This window comes from Corella eumyota, chromosome 6, assembly GCF_963082875.1.
Source record: "Corella eumyota chromosome 6, kaCorEumy4.1, whole genome shotgun sequence".
NCBI classification, from domain to species: domain Eukaryota; kingdom Metazoa; phylum Chordata; class Ascidiacea; order Phlebobranchia; family Corellidae; genus Corella; species Corella eumyota.
The window spans coordinates 8,310,880-8,326,054 of NC_137495.1; the positions used below are offsets into that span (position 1 = coordinate 8,310,880).

General features: G+C 38.7%; 59 non-coding genes across 59 annotated transcripts; all 59 read right to left on the reverse strand.

Annotated features, from left to right (window-relative positions):
- Positions 1 to 141: 141 nt before the first annotated feature.
- Positions 142 to 260, reverse strand: LOC145756157 (5S ribosomal RNA). Its single transcript, XR_014284293.1, has one exon. It is a non-coding gene; the product is annotated as a 5S ribosomal RNA (ribosomal RNA).
- Positions 261 to 428: 168 nt separating this feature from the next.
- Positions 429 to 547, reverse strand: LOC145756402 (5S ribosomal RNA). The gene has a single exon (XR_014284524.1). It is a non-coding gene; the product is annotated as a 5S ribosomal RNA (ribosomal RNA).
- Positions 548 to 601: 54 nt separating this feature from the next.
- Positions 602 to 720, reverse strand: LOC145756213 (5S ribosomal RNA). The gene has a single exon (XR_014284344.1). It is a non-coding gene; the product is annotated as a 5S ribosomal RNA (ribosomal RNA).
- Positions 721 to 888: 168 nt separating this feature from the next.
- LOC145756372 (5S ribosomal RNA) lies at positions 889 to 1,007 on the reverse strand. Its single transcript, XR_014284496.1, has one exon. It is a non-coding gene; the product is annotated as a 5S ribosomal RNA (ribosomal RNA).
- Positions 1,008 to 1,061: 54 nt separating this feature from the next.
- On the reverse strand, positions 1,062 to 1,180 carry LOC145756579 (5S ribosomal RNA). Its single transcript, XR_014284690.1, has one exon. It is a non-coding gene; the product is annotated as a 5S ribosomal RNA (ribosomal RNA).
- Positions 1,181 to 1,348: 168 nt separating this feature from the next.
- LOC145758493 (5S ribosomal RNA) lies at positions 1,349 to 1,467 on the reverse strand. The gene has a single exon (XR_014286451.1). It is a non-coding gene; the product is annotated as a 5S ribosomal RNA (ribosomal RNA).
- Positions 1,468 to 1,635: 168 nt separating this feature from the next.
- LOC145756403 (5S ribosomal RNA) lies at positions 1,636 to 1,754 on the reverse strand. Its single transcript, XR_014284525.1, has one exon. It is a non-coding gene; the product is annotated as a 5S ribosomal RNA (ribosomal RNA).
- Positions 1,755 to 1,808: 54 nt separating this feature from the next.
- On the reverse strand, positions 1,809 to 1,927 carry LOC145757082 (5S ribosomal RNA). Its single transcript, XR_014285167.1, has one exon. It is a non-coding gene; the product is annotated as a 5S ribosomal RNA (ribosomal RNA).
- A 163-nt stretch (positions 1,928 to 2,090) lies between these two features.
- On the reverse strand, positions 2,091 to 2,209 carry LOC145758269 (5S ribosomal RNA). The gene has a single exon (XR_014286242.1). It is a non-coding gene; the product is annotated as a 5S ribosomal RNA (ribosomal RNA).
- Positions 2,210 to 2,377: 168 nt separating this feature from the next.
- Positions 2,378 to 2,496, reverse strand: LOC145758526 (5S ribosomal RNA). Its single transcript, XR_014286482.1, has one exon. It is a non-coding gene; the product is annotated as a 5S ribosomal RNA (ribosomal RNA).
- A 167-nt stretch (positions 2,497 to 2,663) lies between these two features.
- On the reverse strand, positions 2,664 to 2,782 carry LOC145756868 (5S ribosomal RNA). The gene has a single exon (XR_014284966.1). It is a non-coding gene; the product is annotated as a 5S ribosomal RNA (ribosomal RNA).
- A 163-nt stretch (positions 2,783 to 2,945) lies between these two features.
- Positions 2,946 to 3,064, reverse strand: LOC145757073 (5S ribosomal RNA). The gene has a single exon (XR_014285158.1). It is a non-coding gene; the product is annotated as a 5S ribosomal RNA (ribosomal RNA).
- Positions 3,065 to 3,227: 163 nt separating this feature from the next.
- On the reverse strand, positions 3,228 to 3,346 carry LOC145756543 (5S ribosomal RNA). Its single transcript, XR_014284656.1, has one exon. It is a non-coding gene; the product is annotated as a 5S ribosomal RNA (ribosomal RNA).
- Positions 3,347 to 3,514: 168 nt separating this feature from the next.
- Positions 3,515 to 3,633, reverse strand: LOC145758527 (5S ribosomal RNA). Its single transcript, XR_014286483.1, has one exon. It is a non-coding gene; the product is annotated as a 5S ribosomal RNA (ribosomal RNA).
- Positions 3,634 to 3,800: 167 nt separating this feature from the next.
- On the reverse strand, positions 3,801 to 3,919 carry LOC145756920 (5S ribosomal RNA). The gene has a single exon (XR_014285016.1). It is a non-coding gene; the product is annotated as a 5S ribosomal RNA (ribosomal RNA).
- A 54-nt stretch (positions 3,920 to 3,973) lies between these two features.
- On the reverse strand, positions 3,974 to 4,092 carry LOC145756839 (5S ribosomal RNA). The gene has a single exon (XR_014284938.1). It is a non-coding gene; the product is annotated as a 5S ribosomal RNA (ribosomal RNA).
- Positions 4,093 to 4,260: 168 nt separating this feature from the next.
- Positions 4,261 to 4,379, reverse strand: LOC145756374 (5S ribosomal RNA). Its single transcript, XR_014284497.1, has one exon. It is a non-coding gene; the product is annotated as a 5S ribosomal RNA (ribosomal RNA).
- A 54-nt stretch (positions 4,380 to 4,433) lies between these two features.
- LOC145756580 (5S ribosomal RNA) lies at positions 4,434 to 4,552 on the reverse strand. Its single transcript, XR_014284691.1, has one exon. It is a non-coding gene; the product is annotated as a 5S ribosomal RNA (ribosomal RNA).
- A 168-nt stretch (positions 4,553 to 4,720) lies between these two features.
- Positions 4,721 to 4,839, reverse strand: LOC145756702 (5S ribosomal RNA). The gene has a single exon (XR_014284807.1). It is a non-coding gene; the product is annotated as a 5S ribosomal RNA (ribosomal RNA).
- A 168-nt stretch (positions 4,840 to 5,007) lies between these two features.
- LOC145756206 (5S ribosomal RNA) lies at positions 5,008 to 5,126 on the reverse strand. The gene has a single exon (XR_014284338.1). It is a non-coding gene; the product is annotated as a 5S ribosomal RNA (ribosomal RNA).
- Positions 5,127 to 5,294: 168 nt separating this feature from the next.
- LOC145756958 (5S ribosomal RNA) lies at positions 5,295 to 5,413 on the reverse strand. The gene has a single exon (XR_014285050.1). It is a non-coding gene; the product is annotated as a 5S ribosomal RNA (ribosomal RNA).
- Positions 5,414 to 5,581: 168 nt separating this feature from the next.
- LOC145757106 (5S ribosomal RNA) lies at positions 5,582 to 5,700 on the reverse strand. The gene has a single exon (XR_014285190.1). It is a non-coding gene; the product is annotated as a 5S ribosomal RNA (ribosomal RNA).
- Positions 5,701 to 5,754: 54 nt separating this feature from the next.
- LOC145756498 (5S ribosomal RNA) lies at positions 5,755 to 5,873 on the reverse strand. The gene has a single exon (XR_014284613.1). It is a non-coding gene; the product is annotated as a 5S ribosomal RNA (ribosomal RNA).
- A 168-nt stretch (positions 5,874 to 6,041) lies between these two features.
- On the reverse strand, positions 6,042 to 6,160 carry LOC145756675 (5S ribosomal RNA). The gene has a single exon (XR_014284781.1). It is a non-coding gene; the product is annotated as a 5S ribosomal RNA (ribosomal RNA).
- A 54-nt stretch (positions 6,161 to 6,214) lies between these two features.
- LOC145756855 (5S ribosomal RNA) lies at positions 6,215 to 6,333 on the reverse strand. Its single transcript, XR_014284953.1, has one exon. It is a non-coding gene; the product is annotated as a 5S ribosomal RNA (ribosomal RNA).
- Positions 6,334 to 6,501: 168 nt separating this feature from the next.
- Positions 6,502 to 6,620, reverse strand: LOC145757074 (5S ribosomal RNA). The gene has a single exon (XR_014285159.1). It is a non-coding gene; the product is annotated as a 5S ribosomal RNA (ribosomal RNA).
- A 163-nt stretch (positions 6,621 to 6,783) lies between these two features.
- LOC145756848 (5S ribosomal RNA) lies at positions 6,784 to 6,902 on the reverse strand. Its single transcript, XR_014284946.1, has one exon. It is a non-coding gene; the product is annotated as a 5S ribosomal RNA (ribosomal RNA).
- Positions 6,903 to 7,070: 168 nt separating this feature from the next.
- Positions 7,071 to 7,189, reverse strand: LOC145758528 (5S ribosomal RNA). Its single transcript, XR_014286484.1, has one exon. It is a non-coding gene; the product is annotated as a 5S ribosomal RNA (ribosomal RNA).
- A 167-nt stretch (positions 7,190 to 7,356) lies between these two features.
- LOC145756921 (5S ribosomal RNA) lies at positions 7,357 to 7,475 on the reverse strand. The gene has a single exon (XR_014285017.1). It is a non-coding gene; the product is annotated as a 5S ribosomal RNA (ribosomal RNA).
- A 54-nt stretch (positions 7,476 to 7,529) lies between these two features.
- On the reverse strand, positions 7,530 to 7,648 carry LOC145756840 (5S ribosomal RNA). Its single transcript, XR_014284939.1, has one exon. It is a non-coding gene; the product is annotated as a 5S ribosomal RNA (ribosomal RNA).
- A 168-nt stretch (positions 7,649 to 7,816) lies between these two features.
- On the reverse strand, positions 7,817 to 7,935 carry LOC145756883 (5S ribosomal RNA). Its single transcript, XR_014284981.1, has one exon. It is a non-coding gene; the product is annotated as a 5S ribosomal RNA (ribosomal RNA).
- Positions 7,936 to 7,989: 54 nt separating this feature from the next.
- Positions 7,990 to 8,108, reverse strand: LOC145756581 (5S ribosomal RNA). The gene has a single exon (XR_014284692.1). It is a non-coding gene; the product is annotated as a 5S ribosomal RNA (ribosomal RNA).
- Positions 8,109 to 8,276: 168 nt separating this feature from the next.
- Positions 8,277 to 8,395, reverse strand: LOC145756703 (5S ribosomal RNA). The gene has a single exon (XR_014284808.1). It is a non-coding gene; the product is annotated as a 5S ribosomal RNA (ribosomal RNA).
- Positions 8,396 to 8,563: 168 nt separating this feature from the next.
- On the reverse strand, positions 8,564 to 8,682 carry LOC145756207 (5S ribosomal RNA). Its single transcript, XR_014284339.1, has one exon. It is a non-coding gene; the product is annotated as a 5S ribosomal RNA (ribosomal RNA).
- Positions 8,683 to 8,850: 168 nt separating this feature from the next.
- LOC145756959 (5S ribosomal RNA) lies at positions 8,851 to 8,969 on the reverse strand. Its single transcript, XR_014285051.1, has one exon. It is a non-coding gene; the product is annotated as a 5S ribosomal RNA (ribosomal RNA).
- A 168-nt stretch (positions 8,970 to 9,137) lies between these two features.
- Positions 9,138 to 9,256, reverse strand: LOC145757107 (5S ribosomal RNA). The gene has a single exon (XR_014285191.1). It is a non-coding gene; the product is annotated as a 5S ribosomal RNA (ribosomal RNA).
- A 54-nt stretch (positions 9,257 to 9,310) lies between these two features.
- LOC145756499 (5S ribosomal RNA) lies at positions 9,311 to 9,429 on the reverse strand. Its single transcript, XR_014284614.1, has one exon. It is a non-coding gene; the product is annotated as a 5S ribosomal RNA (ribosomal RNA).
- Positions 9,430 to 9,597: 168 nt separating this feature from the next.
- On the reverse strand, positions 9,598 to 9,716 carry LOC145756676 (5S ribosomal RNA). Its single transcript, XR_014284782.1, has one exon. It is a non-coding gene; the product is annotated as a 5S ribosomal RNA (ribosomal RNA).
- Positions 9,717 to 9,770: 54 nt separating this feature from the next.
- On the reverse strand, positions 9,771 to 9,889 carry LOC145756856 (5S ribosomal RNA). The gene has a single exon (XR_014284954.1). It is a non-coding gene; the product is annotated as a 5S ribosomal RNA (ribosomal RNA).
- A 168-nt stretch (positions 9,890 to 10,057) lies between these two features.
- On the reverse strand, positions 10,058 to 10,176 carry LOC145756705 (5S ribosomal RNA). Its single transcript, XR_014284810.1, has one exon. It is a non-coding gene; the product is annotated as a 5S ribosomal RNA (ribosomal RNA).
- A 168-nt stretch (positions 10,177 to 10,344) lies between these two features.
- Positions 10,345 to 10,463, reverse strand: LOC145756662 (5S ribosomal RNA). The gene has a single exon (XR_014284769.1). It is a non-coding gene; the product is annotated as a 5S ribosomal RNA (ribosomal RNA).
- A 168-nt stretch (positions 10,464 to 10,631) lies between these two features.
- Positions 10,632 to 10,750, reverse strand: LOC145758529 (5S ribosomal RNA). Its single transcript, XR_014286485.1, has one exon. It is a non-coding gene; the product is annotated as a 5S ribosomal RNA (ribosomal RNA).
- Positions 10,751 to 10,917: 167 nt separating this feature from the next.
- LOC145756870 (5S ribosomal RNA) lies at positions 10,918 to 11,036 on the reverse strand. The gene has a single exon (XR_014284968.1). It is a non-coding gene; the product is annotated as a 5S ribosomal RNA (ribosomal RNA).
- Positions 11,037 to 11,199: 163 nt separating this feature from the next.
- On the reverse strand, positions 11,200 to 11,318 carry LOC145756889 (5S ribosomal RNA). The gene has a single exon (XR_014284987.1). It is a non-coding gene; the product is annotated as a 5S ribosomal RNA (ribosomal RNA).
- A 163-nt stretch (positions 11,319 to 11,481) lies between these two features.
- Positions 11,482 to 11,600, reverse strand: LOC145756544 (5S ribosomal RNA). The gene has a single exon (XR_014284657.1). It is a non-coding gene; the product is annotated as a 5S ribosomal RNA (ribosomal RNA).
- Positions 11,601 to 11,768: 168 nt separating this feature from the next.
- On the reverse strand, positions 11,769 to 11,887 carry LOC145758531 (5S ribosomal RNA). Its single transcript, XR_014286487.1, has one exon. It is a non-coding gene; the product is annotated as a 5S ribosomal RNA (ribosomal RNA).
- Positions 11,888 to 12,054: 167 nt separating this feature from the next.
- Positions 12,055 to 12,173, reverse strand: LOC145756922 (5S ribosomal RNA). Its single transcript, XR_014285018.1, has one exon. It is a non-coding gene; the product is annotated as a 5S ribosomal RNA (ribosomal RNA).
- Positions 12,174 to 12,227: 54 nt separating this feature from the next.
- Positions 12,228 to 12,346, reverse strand: LOC145756841 (5S ribosomal RNA). Its single transcript, XR_014284940.1, has one exon. It is a non-coding gene; the product is annotated as a 5S ribosomal RNA (ribosomal RNA).
- Positions 12,347 to 12,514: 168 nt separating this feature from the next.
- LOC145756436 (5S ribosomal RNA) lies at positions 12,515 to 12,633 on the reverse strand. Its single transcript, XR_014284556.1, has one exon. It is a non-coding gene; the product is annotated as a 5S ribosomal RNA (ribosomal RNA).
- A 54-nt stretch (positions 12,634 to 12,687) lies between these two features.
- On the reverse strand, positions 12,688 to 12,806 carry LOC145756582 (5S ribosomal RNA). The gene has a single exon (XR_014284693.1). It is a non-coding gene; the product is annotated as a 5S ribosomal RNA (ribosomal RNA).
- A 168-nt stretch (positions 12,807 to 12,974) lies between these two features.
- Positions 12,975 to 13,093, reverse strand: LOC145756706 (5S ribosomal RNA). Its single transcript, XR_014284811.1, has one exon. It is a non-coding gene; the product is annotated as a 5S ribosomal RNA (ribosomal RNA).
- A 168-nt stretch (positions 13,094 to 13,261) lies between these two features.
- LOC145756208 (5S ribosomal RNA) lies at positions 13,262 to 13,380 on the reverse strand. Its single transcript, XR_014284340.1, has one exon. It is a non-coding gene; the product is annotated as a 5S ribosomal RNA (ribosomal RNA).
- Positions 13,381 to 13,548: 168 nt separating this feature from the next.
- On the reverse strand, positions 13,549 to 13,667 carry LOC145756960 (5S ribosomal RNA). The gene has a single exon (XR_014285052.1). It is a non-coding gene; the product is annotated as a 5S ribosomal RNA (ribosomal RNA).
- A 168-nt stretch (positions 13,668 to 13,835) lies between these two features.
- Positions 13,836 to 13,954, reverse strand: LOC145757108 (5S ribosomal RNA). The gene has a single exon (XR_014285192.1). It is a non-coding gene; the product is annotated as a 5S ribosomal RNA (ribosomal RNA).
- A 54-nt stretch (positions 13,955 to 14,008) lies between these two features.
- On the reverse strand, positions 14,009 to 14,127 carry LOC145756420 (5S ribosomal RNA). The gene has a single exon (XR_014284541.1). It is a non-coding gene; the product is annotated as a 5S ribosomal RNA (ribosomal RNA).
- A 168-nt stretch (positions 14,128 to 14,295) lies between these two features.
- Positions 14,296 to 14,414, reverse strand: LOC145756218 (5S ribosomal RNA). Its single transcript, XR_014284349.1, has one exon. It is a non-coding gene; the product is annotated as a 5S ribosomal RNA (ribosomal RNA).
- A 168-nt stretch (positions 14,415 to 14,582) lies between these two features.
- On the reverse strand, positions 14,583 to 14,701 carry LOC145756404 (5S ribosomal RNA). The gene has a single exon (XR_014284526.1). It is a non-coding gene; the product is annotated as a 5S ribosomal RNA (ribosomal RNA).
- Positions 14,702 to 14,755: 54 nt separating this feature from the next.
- LOC145756214 (5S ribosomal RNA) lies at positions 14,756 to 14,874 on the reverse strand. The gene has a single exon (XR_014284345.1). It is a non-coding gene; the product is annotated as a 5S ribosomal RNA (ribosomal RNA).
- A 168-nt stretch (positions 14,875 to 15,042) lies between these two features.
- On the reverse strand, positions 15,043 to 15,161 carry LOC145756376 (5S ribosomal RNA). The gene has a single exon (XR_014284499.1). It is a non-coding gene; the product is annotated as a 5S ribosomal RNA (ribosomal RNA).
- Positions 15,162 to 15,175: the final 14 nt, after the last annotated feature.

The window sequence follows — 15,175 nt, forward strand, 5'->3', positions numbered from 1 at the left end:
AACATTAACCATGTATATTTAAAATAAAATATATGACTTGCGTCGCTTGGCAATTATATCTAAATATATTAATTTTCAAAAATTTCGATAAAAATGACTTATGCATAAAGTACTTTCTAATATGCCAAAAAACTTATAAAATGCCTACGACACCCGGTATTCCCAGGCGGTCACCCATCCAAGTACTAACCGGGCCCGACGTTGCTTAACTTCCCAGATCGGACGAGATGGGGTGTATTCAACGTGGTATGGTCGTAGGCAATGTGATGTGGTGAGCCAACACATTTATCATTAACCGTGTATATTTAAAATAAAATAAATGACTTGCGTCGCTTAGCAGTTATATCAAATATATTAATTTTCAAAAATTTTGATAAAAAATGACTTCTACATAAGGTACTTTTTAATATGTTAAAAAACTTATAAAACGCCTACGACACCCGGTATTCCCAGGCGGTCACCCATCCAAGTACTAACCGGGCCCGACGTTGCTTAACATCCCAGATCAGACGAGATGGGGTGTATTCAACGTGGTATGGTCGTAGGCAATGTGATGTGGTGAGCCAACACATTTAACATTACCCAGGTATATTTAAAATAAAATCTACGACACCCGGTATTCCCAGGCGGTCACCCATCCAAGTACTAACCGGGCCCGACGTTGCTTAACTTCCCAGATCGGACGAGATGGGGTGTATTCAACGTGGTATAGTCGTAGACAATGTGATGTGGTGAGCCAACATATTTAACATTAACCATGTATATTTAAAATAAAATATATGTCTTGCGTCGCTTGGCAATTATATCTAAATATATTCATTTTCAAAAATTTCGATAAAAATGACTGATACATAAAGTACTTTGAAATATGCTAAAAAACTTATAAAATGCCTACGACACCCGGTATTCCCAGGCGGTCACCCATCCAAGTACTAACCGGGCCCGACGTTGCTTAACTTCCCAGATCAGACGAGATGGGGTGTATTTAACGTGGTATGGTCGTAGGCAATGTGATGTGGTGAGCCAACACATTTAACATTACCCAGGTATATTTAAAATAAAATCTACGACACCCGGTATTCCCAGGCGGTCACCCATCCAAGTACTAACCGGGCCCGACGTTGCTTAACTTCCCAGATCGGACGAGATGGGGTGTACTCAACGTGGTATGGTCGTAGGCAATGAGATTTGGTGAGCCAACACATTTATTATTAACCGTGTATATTTAAAATAAAATAAATGACTTGTGTCGCTTAGCAATTATATCAAATGTATTAATTTTAAAAAATTTTGATAAAAAATGACTTTTACATAAAGTACTTTTTAATATGCTAAAAAACTTATAAAACGCCTACGACACCCGGTATTCCCAGGCGGTCACCCATCCAAGTACTAACCGGGCCCGACATTGCTTAACTTCCCAGATCGGACGAGATGGGGTGTATTCAACGTGGTATGGTCGTAGGCAATGTGATGTGGTGAGCCAACACATTTATCATTAACCGTGTATATTTAAAATAAAATAAATGACTTGCGTCGCTTAGCAGTTATATCAAATATATTAATTTTCAAAAATTTTGATAAAAAATGACTTCTACATAAGGTACTTTTTAATATGCTAAAAAACTTATAAAACGCCTACGACACCCGGTATTCCCAGGCGGTCACCCATCCAAGTACTAACCGGGCCCGACGTTGCTTAACATCCCAGATCAGACGAGATGGGGTGTATTCAACGTGGTATGGTCGTAGGCAATGTGATGTGGTGAGCCAACACATTTAACATTACCCAGGTATATTTAAAATAAAATCTACGACACCCGGTATTCCCAGGCGGTCACCCATCCAAGTACTAACCGGGCCCGACATTGCTTAACTTCCCAGATCGGACGAGATGGGGTGTACTCAAGGTGGTGTGGTCGTAGGCAATGTGATGTGCCAACACATTTATCATTACCCGTGTATATTTAAAATAAAATAAATGACTTGCGTCGCCTAGCAATTATATCAAATATATTAATTTTCAAAAATTTTGATAAAAAATGACTTCTACATAAAGTACTTTCTAATATGCTAAAAAACTTATAAAATGCCTACGACACCCGGTATTCCCAGGCGGTCACCCATCCAAGTACTAACCGGGCCCGACGTTGCTTAACTTCCCAGATCGGACGAGATGGGGTGTACTCAACGTGGTATGGTCGTAGGCAATGTGATTTGGTGAGCCAACACATTTATCATTAACCGTGTATATTTAAAATAAAATAAATGACTTGCGTCGCTTAGCAGTTATATCAAATATATTAATTTTCAAAAATTTTGATAAAAAATGACTTCTACATAAAGTACTTTTTAATATGCTAAAAAACTTATAAAACGCCTACGACACCCGGTATTCCCAGGCGGTCACCCATCCAAGTACTAACCGGGCCCGACGTTGCTTAACTTCCCAGATCGGACGAGATGGGGTGTACTCAACGTGGTATGGTCGTAGGCATTGTGATTTGGTGAGCCAACACATTTATTATTAACCGTGTATATTTAAAATAAAATAAATGACTTGTGTCGCTTAGCAATTATATCAAATATATTAATTTTCAAAAATTTCGATAAAAATGACTTATACATAAGGTACTTTCTAATATGCTAAAAAACTTATAAAATGCCTACGACACCCGGTATTCCCAGGCGGTCACCCATCCAAGTACTAACCGGGCCCGACATTGCTTAACTTCCCAGATCGGACGAGATGGGGTGTACTCAAGGTGGTGTGGTCGTAGGCAATGTGATGTGCCAACACATTTATCATTACCCGTGTATATTTAAAATAAAATAAATGACTTGCGTCGCCTAGCAATTATATCAAATATATTAATTTTCAAAAATTTTGATAAAAAATGACTTCTACATAAAGTACTTTCTAATATGCTAAAAAACTTATAAAATGCCTACGACACCCGGTATTCCCAGGCGGTCACCCATCCAAGTACTAACCGGGCCCGACGTTGCTTAACTTCCCAGATCGGACGAGATGGGGTGTACTCAAGGTGGTGTGGTCGTCGGCAATGTGATGTGCCAACACATTTATCATTACCCGTGTATATTTAAAATAAAATAAATGACTTGCGTCGCTTAGCAATTATATCAAATATATTAGTTTTCAAAAATTTTGATTAAAAATGACTTCTACATAAAGTACTTTCTAATATGCTAAAAAACTTATAAATTGCCTACGACACCCGGTATTCCCAGGCGGTCACCCATCCAAGTACTAACCGGGCCCGACGTTGCTTAACTTCCCAGATCGGACGAGATGGGGTGTACTCAAGGTGGTATGGTCGTAGGCAATGTGATTTGGTGAGCCAACACATTTATTATTAACCGTGTATATTTAAAATAAAATAAATGACTTGTGTCGCTTAGCAATTATATCAAATGCATTAATTTTTAAAAATTTTGATAAAAAATGACTTTTACATAAAGTACTTTTTAATATGCTAAAAAACTTATAAAACGCCTACGACACCCGGTATTCCCAGGCGGTCACCCATCCAAGTACTAACCGGGCCCGACGTTGCTTAACTTCCCAGATCGGACGAGATGGGGTGTACTCAACGTGGTATGGTCGTAGGCAATGTGATTTGGTGAGCCAACACATTTATTATTAACCGTGTATATTTAAAATAAAATAAATGACTTGTGTCGCTTAGCAATTATATCAAATATATTAATTTTCAAAAATTTCGATAAAAATGACTTATACATAAGGTACTTTCTAATATGCTAAAAAACTTATAAAATGCCTACGACACCCTGTATTCCCAGGCGGTCACCCATCCAAGTACTAACCGGGCCCGACGTTGCTTAACATCCCAGATCAGACGAGATGGGGTGTATTCAACGTGGTATGGTCGTAGGCAATGTGATGTGGTGAGCCAACACATTTAACATTACCCAGGTATATTTAAAATAAAATCTACGACACCCGGTATTCCCAGGCGGTAACCCATCCAAGTACTAACCGGGCCCGACGTTGCTTAACTTCCCAGATCGGACGAGATGGGGTGTATTCAACGTGGTATAGTCGTAGGCAATGTGATGTGGTGAGCCAACATATTTAACATTAACCATGTATATTTAAAAAAAAATATATGTCTTGCGTCGCTTGGCAATTATATCTAAATATATTCATTTTCAAAAATTTCGATAAAAATGACTTATACATAAAGTACTTTGTAATATGCTAAAAAACTTATAAAATGCCTACGACACCCGGTATTCCCAGGCGGTCACCCATCCAAGTACTAACCGGGCCCGACGTTGCTTAACTTCCCAGATCAGACGAGATGGGGTGTATTTAACGTGGTATGGTCGTAGGCAATGTGATGTGTTGAGCCAACACATTTAACATTACCCAGGTATATTTAAAATAAAATCTACGACACCCGGTATTCCCAGGCGGTCACCCATCCAAGTACTAACCGGGCCCGACGTTGCTTAACTTCCCAGATCGGACGAGATGGGGTGTACTCAACGTGGTATGGTCGTAGGCAATGTGATTTGGTGAGCCAACTCATTTATTATTAACCGTGTATATTTAAAATAAAATAAATGACTTGTGTCGCTTAGCAATTATATCAAATGTATTAATTTTAAAAAATTTTGATAAAAAATGACTTTTACATAAAGTACTTTTTAATATGCTAAAAAACTTATAAAACGCCTACGACACCCGGTATTCCCAGGCGGTCACCCATCCAAGTACTAACCGGGCCCGACGTTGCTTAACTTCCCAGATCGGACGAGATGGGGTGTACTCAACGTGGTATGTTCGTAGGCAATGTGATGTGGTGAGCCAACACATTTATCATTAAATGTGTATATTTAAAATAAAATAAATGACTTGCGTCGCTTAGCAATTATATCAAATATATTAGTTTTCAAAAATTTTGATAAAAAATGACTTCTACATAAAGTACTTTCTAATATTCTATAAAACTTATAAAATGCCTACGACACCCGGTATTCCCAGGCGGTCACCCATCCAAGTACTAACCGGGCCCGACGTTGTTTAACTTCCCAGATCGGACGAGATGGGGTGTATTCAACGTGGTATAGTCGTAGGCAATGTGATGTGATGAGCCAACATATTTAACATTAACCATGTATATTTAAAATAAAATATATGACTTGCGTCGCTTGGCAATTATATCTAAATATATTAATTTTCAAAAATTTCGATAAAAATGACTTATGCATAAAGTACTTTCTAATATGCCAAAAAACTTATAAAATGCCTACGACACCCGGTATTCCCAGGCGGTCATCCATCCAAGTACTAACCGGGCCCGACGTTGCTTAACATCCCAGATCAGACGAAATGGGGTGTATTCAACGTGGTATGGTCGTAGGCAATGTGATGTGGTGAGCCAACACATTTATCATTAACCGTGTATATTTAAAATAAAATAAATGACTTGCGTCGCCTAGCAATTATATCAAATACATTAATTTTCAAAAATTTTGATAAAAAATGACTTCTACATAAAGTACTTTCTAATATGCTAAAAAACTTGTAAAATGCCTACGACACCCGGTATTCCCAGGCGCTCACCCATCCAAGTACTAACCGGGCCCGACGTTGCTTAACTTCCCAGATCAGACGAGTTGGGGTGTATTTAACGTGGTATGGTCGTAGGCAATGTGATGTGGTGAGCCAACACATTTAACATTACCCAGGTATATTTAAAATAAAATCTACGACACCCGGTATTCCCAGGCGGTCACCCATCCAAGTACTAACCGGGCCCGACGTTGCTTAACTTCCCAGATCGGACGAGATGGGGTGTATGCAACGTGATATGGTCGTAGACAATGTGATGTGATGAGCCAACATATTTAACATTAACCATGTATATTTAAAATAAAATATATGACTTGCGTCGCTTGGCAATTATATCTAAATATATTAATTTTCAAAAATTTCGATAAAAATGACTTATGCATAAAGTACTTTCTAATATGCCAAAAAACTTATAAAATGCCTACGACACCCGGTATTCCCAGGCGGTCATCCATCCAAGTACTAACCGGGCCCGACGTTGCTTAACATCCCAGATCAGACGAGATGGGGTGTATTCAACGTGGTATGGTCGTAGGCAATGTGATGTGGTGAGCCAACACATTTAACATTACCCAGGTATATTTAAAATAAAATCTACGACACCCGGTATTCCCAGGCGGTCACCCATCCAAGTACTAACCGGGCCCGACGTTGCTTAACTTCCCAGATCGGACGAGATGGGGTGTACTCAACGTGGTATAGTCGTAGGCAATGTGATGTGGTGAGCCAACATATTTAACATTAACCGTGTATATTTAAAATAAAATAAATGACTTGCGTCGCCTAGCAATTATATCAAATATATTAATTTTCAAAAATTTTGATAAAAAATGACTTCTACATAAAGTACTTTCTAATATGCTAAAAAACTTATAAAATGCCTACGACACCCGGTATTCCCAGGCGGTCACCCATCCAAGTACTAACCGGGCCCGACGTTGCTTAACTTCCCAGATCGGACGAGATGGGGTGTACTCAAGGTGGTGTGGTCGTCGGCAATGTGATGTGCCAACACATTTATCATTACCCGTGTATATTTAAAATAAAATAAATGACTTGCGTCGCTTAGCAATTATATCAAATATATTAGTTTTCAAAAATTTTGATTAAAAATGACTTCTACATAAAGTACTTTCTAATATGCTAAAAAACTTATAAATTACCTACGACACCCGGTATTCCCAGGCGGTCACCCATCCAAGTACTAACCGGGCCCGACGTTGCTTAACTTCCCAGATCGGACGAGATGGGGTGTACTCAAGGTGGTATGGTCGTAGGCAATGTGATTTGGTGAGCCAACACATTTATTATTAACCGTGTATATTTAAAATAAAATAAATGACTTGTGTCGCTTAGCAATTATATCAAATGCATTAATTTTTAAAAATTTTGATAAAAAATGACTTTTACATAAAGTACTTTTTAATATGCTAAAAAACTTATAAAACGCCTACGACACCCGGTATTCCCAGGCGGTCACCCATCCAAGTACTAACCGGGCCCGACGTTGCTTAACTTCCCAGATCGGACGAGATGGGGTGTACTCAACGTGGTATGGTCGTAGGCAATGTGATTTGGTGAGCCAACACATTTATTATTAACCGTGTATATTTAAAATAAAATAAATGACTTGTGTCGCTTAGCAATTATATCAAATATATTAATTTTCAAAAATTTCGATAAAAATGACTTATACATAAGGTACTTTCTAATATGCTAAAAAACTTATAAAATGCCTACGACACCCTGTATTCCCAGGCGGTCACCCATCCAAGTACTAACCGGGCCCGACGTTGCTTAACATCCCAGATCAGACGAGATGGGGTGTATTCAACGTGGTATGGTCGTAGGCAATGTGATGTGGTGAGCCAACACATTTAACATTACCCAGGTATATTTAAAATAAAATCTACGACACCCGGTATTCCCAGGCGGTAACCCATCCAAGTACTAACCGGGCCCGACGTTGCTTAACTTCCCAGATCGGACGAGATGGGGTGTATTCAACGTGGTATAGTCGTAGGCAATGTGATGTGGTGAGCCAACATATTTAACATTAACCATGTATATTTAAAAAAAAATATATGTCTTGCGTCGCTTGGCAATTATATCTAAATATATTCATTTTCAAAAATTTCGATAAAAATGACTTATACATAAAGTACTTTGTAATATGCTAAAAAACTTATAAAATGCCTACGACACCCGGTATTCCCAGGCGGTCACCCATCCAAGAACTAACCGGGCCCGACGTTGCTTAACTTCCCAGATCAGACGAGATGGGGTGTATTTAACGTGGTATGGTCGTAGGCAATGTGATGTGGTGAGCCAACACATTTAACATTACCCAGGTATATTTAAAATAAAATCTACGACACCCGGTATTCCCAGGCGGTCACCCATCCAAGTACTAACCGGGCCCGACGTTGCTTAACTTCCCAGATCGGACGAGATGGGGTGTACTCAACGTGGTATGGTCGTAGGCAATGTGATTTGGTGAGCCAACTCATTTATTATTAACCGTGTATATTTAAAATAAAATAAATGACTTGTGTCGCTTAGCAATTATATCAAATGTATTAATTTTAAAAAATTTTGATAAAAAATGACTTTTACATAAAGTACTTTTTAATATGCTAAAAAACTTATAAAACGCCTACGACACCCGGTATTCCCAGGCGGTCACCCATCCAAGTACTAACCGGGCCCGACGTTGCTTAACTTCCCAGATCGGACGAGATGGGGTGTACTCAACGTGGTATGTTCGTAGGCAATGTGATGTGGTGAGCCAACATATTTATCATTAAATGTGTATATTTAAAATAAAATAAATGACTTGCGTCGCTTAGCAATTATATCAAATATATTAGTTTTCAAAAATTTTGATAAAAAATGACTTCTACATAAAGTACTTTCTAATATTCTATAAAACTTATAAAATGCCTACGACACCCGGTATTCCCAGGCGGTCACCCATCCAAGTACTAACCGGGCCCGACGTTGTTTAACTTCCCAGATCGGACGAGATGGGGTGTATTCAACGTGGTATAGTCGTAGGCAATGTGATGTGATGAGCCAACATATTTAACATTAACCATGTATATTTAAAATAAAATATATGACTTGCGTCGCTTGGCAATTATATCTAAATATATTAATTTTCAAAAATTTCGATAAAAATGACTTATGCATAAAGTACTTTCTAATATGCCAAAAAACTTATAAAATGCCTACGACACCCGGTATTCCCAGGCGGTCATCCATCCAAGTACTAACCGGGCCCGACGTTGCTTAACATCCCAGATCAGACGAAATGGGGTGTATTCAACGTGGTATGGTCGTAGGCAATGTGATGTGGTGAGCCAACACATTTATCATTAACCGTGTATATTTAAAATAAAATAAATGACTTGCGTCGCCTAGCAATTATATCAAATACATTAATTTTCAAAAATTTTGATAAAAAATGACTTCTACATAAAGTACTTTCTAATATGCTAAAAAACTTGTAAAATGCCTACGACACCCGGTATTCCCAGGCGCTCACCCATCCAAGTACTAACCGGGCCCGACGTTGCTTAACTTCCCAGATCAGACGAGTTGGGGTGTATTTAACGTGGTATGGTCGTAGGCAATGTGATGTGGTGAGCCAACACATTTAACATTACCCAGGTATATTTAAAATAAAATCTACGACACCCGGTATTCCCAGGCGGTCACCCATCCAAGTACTAACCGGGCCCGACGTTGCTTAACTTCCCAGATCGGACGAGATGGGGTGTATGCAACGTGATATGGTCGTAGACAATGTGATGTGATGAGCCAACATATTTAACATTAACCATGTATATTTAAAATAAAATATATGACTTGCGTCGCTTGGCAATTATATCTAAATATATTAATTTTCAAAAATTTCGATAAAAATGACTTATGCATAAAGTACTTTCTAATATGCCAAAAAACTTATAAAATGCCTACGACACCCGGTATTCCCAGGCGGTCATCCATCCAAGTACTAACCGGGCCCGACGTTGCTTAACATCCCAGATCAGACGAGATGGGGTGTATTCAACGTGGTATGGTCGTAGGCAATGTGATGTGGTGAGCCAACACATTTAACATTACCCAGGTATATTTAAAATAAAATCTACGACACCCGGTATTCCCAGGCGGTCACCCATCCAAGTACTAACCGGGCCCGACGTTGCTTAACTTCCCAGATCGGACGAGATGGGGTGTACTCAACGTGGTATAGTCGTAGGCAATGTGATGTGGTGAGCCAACATATTTAACATTAACCGTGTATATTTAAAATAAAATAAATGACTTGTGTCGCTTAGCAATTATATCAAATGTATTAATTTTAAAAAATTTTGATAAAAAATGACTTTTACATAAAGTACTTTTTAATATGCTAAAAAACTTATAAAACGCCTACGACACCCGGTATTCCCAGGCGGTCACCCATCCAAGTACTAACCGGGCCCGACGTTGCTTAACTTCCCAGATCGGACGAGATGGGGTGTACTCAACGTGGTATGTTCGTAGGCAATGTGATGTGGTGAGCCAACACATTTATCATTAAATGTGTATATTTAAAATAAAATAAATGACTTGCGTCGCTTAGCAATTATATCAAATATATTAGTTTTCAAAAATTTTGATAAAAAATGACTTCTACATAAAGTACTTTCTAATATTCTATAAAACTTATAAAATGCCTACGACACCCGGTATTCCCAGGCGGTCACCCATCCAAGTACTAACCGGGCTCGACGTTGCTTAACTTCCCAGATCGGACGAGATGGGGTGTACTCAACGTGGTATGGTCGTAGGCAATGTGATTTGGTGAGCCAACACATTTATCATTAACCGTGTATATTTAAAATAAAATAAATGACTTGCGTCGCTTAGCAGTTATATCAAATATATTAATTTTCAAAAATTTTGATAAAAAATGACTTCTACATAAAGTACTTTTTAATATGCTAAAAAACTTATAAAACGCCTACGACACCCGGTATTCCCAGGCGGTCACCCATCCAAGTACTAACCGGGCCCGACGTTGCTTAACTTCCCAGATCGGACGAGATGGGGTGTACTCAACGTGGTATGGTCGTAGGCATTGTGATTTGGTGAGCCAACACATTTATTATTAACCGTGTATATTTAAAATAAAATAAATGACTTGTGTCGCTTAGCAATTATATCAAATATATTAATTTTCAAAAATTTCGATAAAAATGACTTATACATAAGGTACTTTCTAATATGCTAAAAAACTTATAAAATGCCTACGACACCCGGTATTCCCAGGCGGTCACCCATCCAAGTACTAACCGGGCCCGACATTGCTTAACTTCCCAGATCGGACGAGATGGGGTGTACTCAAGGTGGTGTGGTCGTAGGCAATGTGATGTGCCAACACATTTATCATTACCCGTGTATATTTAAAATAAAATAAATGACTTGCGTCGCCTAGCAATTATATCAAATATATTAATTTTCAAAAATTTTGATAAAAAATGACTTCTACATAAAGTACTTTCTAATATGCTAAAAAACTTATAAAATGCCTACGACACCCGGTATTCCCAGGCGGTCACCCATCCAAGTACTAACCGGGCCCGACGTTGCTTAACTTCCCAGATCGGACGAGATGGGGTGTACTCAAGGTGGTGTGGTCGTAGGCAATGTGATGTGCCAACACATTTATCATTACCCGTGTATATTTAAAATAAAATAAATGACTTGCGTCGCTTAGCAATTATATCAAATATATTAGTTTTCAAAAATTTTGATTAAAAATAACTTCTACATAAAGTACTTTCTAATATGCTAAAAAACTAATAAATTGCCTACGACACCCGGTATTCCCAGGCGGTCACCCATCCAAGTACTAACCGGGCCCGACGTTGCTTAACTTCCCAGATCGGACGAGATGGGGTGTACTCAAGGTGGTATGGTCGTAGGCAATGTGATTTGGTGAGCCAACACATTTATTATTAACCGTGTATATTTAAAATAAAATAAATGACTTGTGTCGCTTAGCAATTATATCAAATGCATTAATTTTTAAAAATTTTGATAAAAAATGACTTTTACATAAAGTACTTTTTAATATGCTAAAAAACTTATAAAACGCCTACGACACCCGGTATTCCCAGGCGGTCACCCATCCAAGTACTAACCGGGCCCGACGTTGCTTAACTTCCCAGATCGGACGAGATGGGGTGTACTCAACGTGGTATGGTCGTAGGCAATGTGATTTGGTGAGCCAACACATTTATTATTAACCGTGTATATTTAAAATAAAATAAATGACTTGTGTCGCTTAGCAATTATATCAAATATATTAATTTTCAAAAATTTCGATAAAAATGACTTATACATAAGGTACTTTCTAATATGCTAAAAAACTTATAAAATGCCTACGACACCCTGTATTCCCAGGCGGTCACCCATCCAAGTACTAACCGGGCCCGACGTTGCTTAACATCCCAGATCAGACGAGATGGGGTGTATTCAACGTGGTATGGTCGTAGGCAATGTGATGTGGTGAGCCAACACATTTAACATTACCCAGGTATATTTAAAATAAAATCTACGACACCCGGTATTCCCAGGCGGTAACCCATCCAAGTACTAACCGGGCCCGACGTTGCTTAACTTCCCAGATCGGACGAGATGGGGTGTATTCAACGTGGTATAGTCGTAGGCATTGTGATGTGGTGAGCCAACATATTTAACATTAACCATGTATATTTAAAAAAAAATATATGTCTTGCGTCGCTTGGCAATTATATCTAAATATATTCATTTTCAAAAATTTCGATAAAAATGACTTATACATAAAGTACTTTGTAATATGCTAAAAAACTTATAAAATGCCTACGACACCCGGTATTCCCAGGCGGTCACCCATCCAAGTACTAACCGGGCCCGACGTTAATTAACTTCCCAGATCAGACGAGATGGGGTGTATTTAACGTGGTATGGTCGTAGGCAATGTGATGTGGTGAGCCAACACATTTAACATTACCCAGGTATATTTAAAATAAAATCTACGACACCCGGTATTCCCAGGCGGTCACCCATCCAAGTACTAACCGGGCCCGACGTTGCTTAACTTCCCAGATCGGACGAGATGGGGTGTACTCAACGTGGTATGGTCGTAGGCAATGTGATTTGGTGAGCCAACTCATTTATTATTAACCGTGTATATTTAAAATAAAATAAATGACTTGTGTCGCTTAGCAATTATATCAAATGTATTAATTTTAAAAAATTTTGATAAAAAATGACTTTTACATAAAGTACTTTTTAATATGCTAAAAAACTTATAAAACGCCTACGACACCCGGTATTCCCAGGCGGTCACCCATCCAAGTACTAACCGGGCCCGACGTTGCTTAACTTCCCAGATCGGACGAGATGGGGTGTACTCAACGTGGTATGTTCGTAGGCAATGTGATGTGGTGAGCCAACACATTTATCATTAAATGTGTATATTTAAAATAAAATAAATGACTTGCGTCGCTTAGCAATTATATCAAATATATTAGTTTTCAAAAATTTTGATAAAAAATGACTTCTACATAAAGTACTTTCTAATATTCTATAAAACTTATAAAATGCCTACGACACCCGGTATTCCCAGGCGGTCACCCATCCAAGTACTAACCGGGCCCGACGTTGTTTAACTTCCCAGATCGGACGAGATGGGGTGTATTCAACGTGGTATAGTCGTAGGCAATGTGATGTGATGAGCCAACATATTTAACATTAACCATGTATATTTAAAATAAAATATATGACTTGCGTCGCTTGGCAATTATATCTAAATATATTAATTTTCAAAAATTTCGATAAAAATGACTTATGCATAAAGTACTTTCTAATATGCCAAAAAACTTATAAAATGCCTACGACACCCGGTATTCCCAGGCGGTCATCCATCCAAGTACTAACCGGGCCCGACGTTGCTTAACATCCCAGATCAGACGAAATGGGGTGTATTCAACGTGGTATGGTCGTAGGCAATGTGATGTGGTGAGCCAACACATTTATCATTAACCGTGTATATTTAAAATAAAATAAATGACTTGCGTCGCCTAGCAATTATATCAAATACATTAATTTTCAAAAATTTTGATAAAAAATGACTTCTACATAAAGTACTTTCTAATATGCTAAAAAACTTGTAAAATGCCTACGACACCCGGTATTCCCAGGCGCTCACCCATCCAAGTACTAACCGGGCCCGACGTTGCTTAACTTCCCAGATCAGACGAGTTGGGGTGTATTTAACGTGGTATGGTCGTAGGCAATGTGATGTGGTGAGCCAACACATTTAACATTACCCAGGTATATTTAAAATAAAATCTACGACACCCGGTATTCCCAGGCGGTCACCCATCCAAGTACTAACCGGGCCCGACGTTGCTTAACTTCCCAGATCTGACGAGATGGGGTGTATTCAACGTGATATGGTCGTAGACAATGTGATGTGATGAGCCAACATATTTAACATTAACCATGTATATTTAAAATAAAATATATGACTTGCGTCGCTTGGCAATTATATCTAAATATATTAATTTTCAAAAATTTCGATAAAAATGACTTATGCATAAAGTACTTTCTAATATGCCAAAAAACTTATAAAATGCCTACGACACCCGGTATTCCCAGGCGGTCACCCATCCAAGTACTAACCGGGCCCGACGTTGCTTAACTTCCCAAATCGGACGAGATGGGGTGTATTCAACGTGGTATGGTCGTAGGCAATGTGATGGGGTGAGCCAACACATTTATCATTAACCGTGTATATTTAAAATAAAATAAATGACTTGCGTCGCTTAGCAGTTATATCAAATATATTAATTTTCAAAAATTTTGATAAAAAATGACTTCTACATAAGGTACTTTTTAATATGCTAAAAAACTTATAAAACGCCTACGACACCCGGTATTCCCAGGCGGTCACCCATCCAAGTACTAACCGGGCCCGACGTTGCTTAACATCCCAGATCAGACGAGATGGGGTGTATTCAACGTGGTATGGTCGTAGGCAATGTGATGTGGTGAGCCAACACATTTAACATTACCCAGGTATATTTAAAATAAAATCTACGACACCCGGTATTCCCAGGCGGTCACCCATCCAAGTACTAACCGGGCCCGACGTTGCTTAACTTCCCAGATCGGACGAGATGGGGTGTATTCAACGTGGTATAGTCGTAGACAATGTGATGTGGTGAGCCAACATATTTAACATTAACCATGTATATTTAAAATAAAATATATGTCTTGCGTCGCTTGGCAATTATATCTAAATATATTCATTTTCAAAAATTTCGATAAAAATGACTGATACATAAAGTACTTTGAAATATGCTAAAAAACTTATAAAATGCCTACGACACCCGGTATTCCCAGGCGGTCACCCATCCAAGTACTAACCGGGCCCGACGTTGCTTAACTTCCCAGATCAGACGAGATGGGGTGTATTTAACGTGGTATGGTCGTAGGCAATGTGATGTGGTG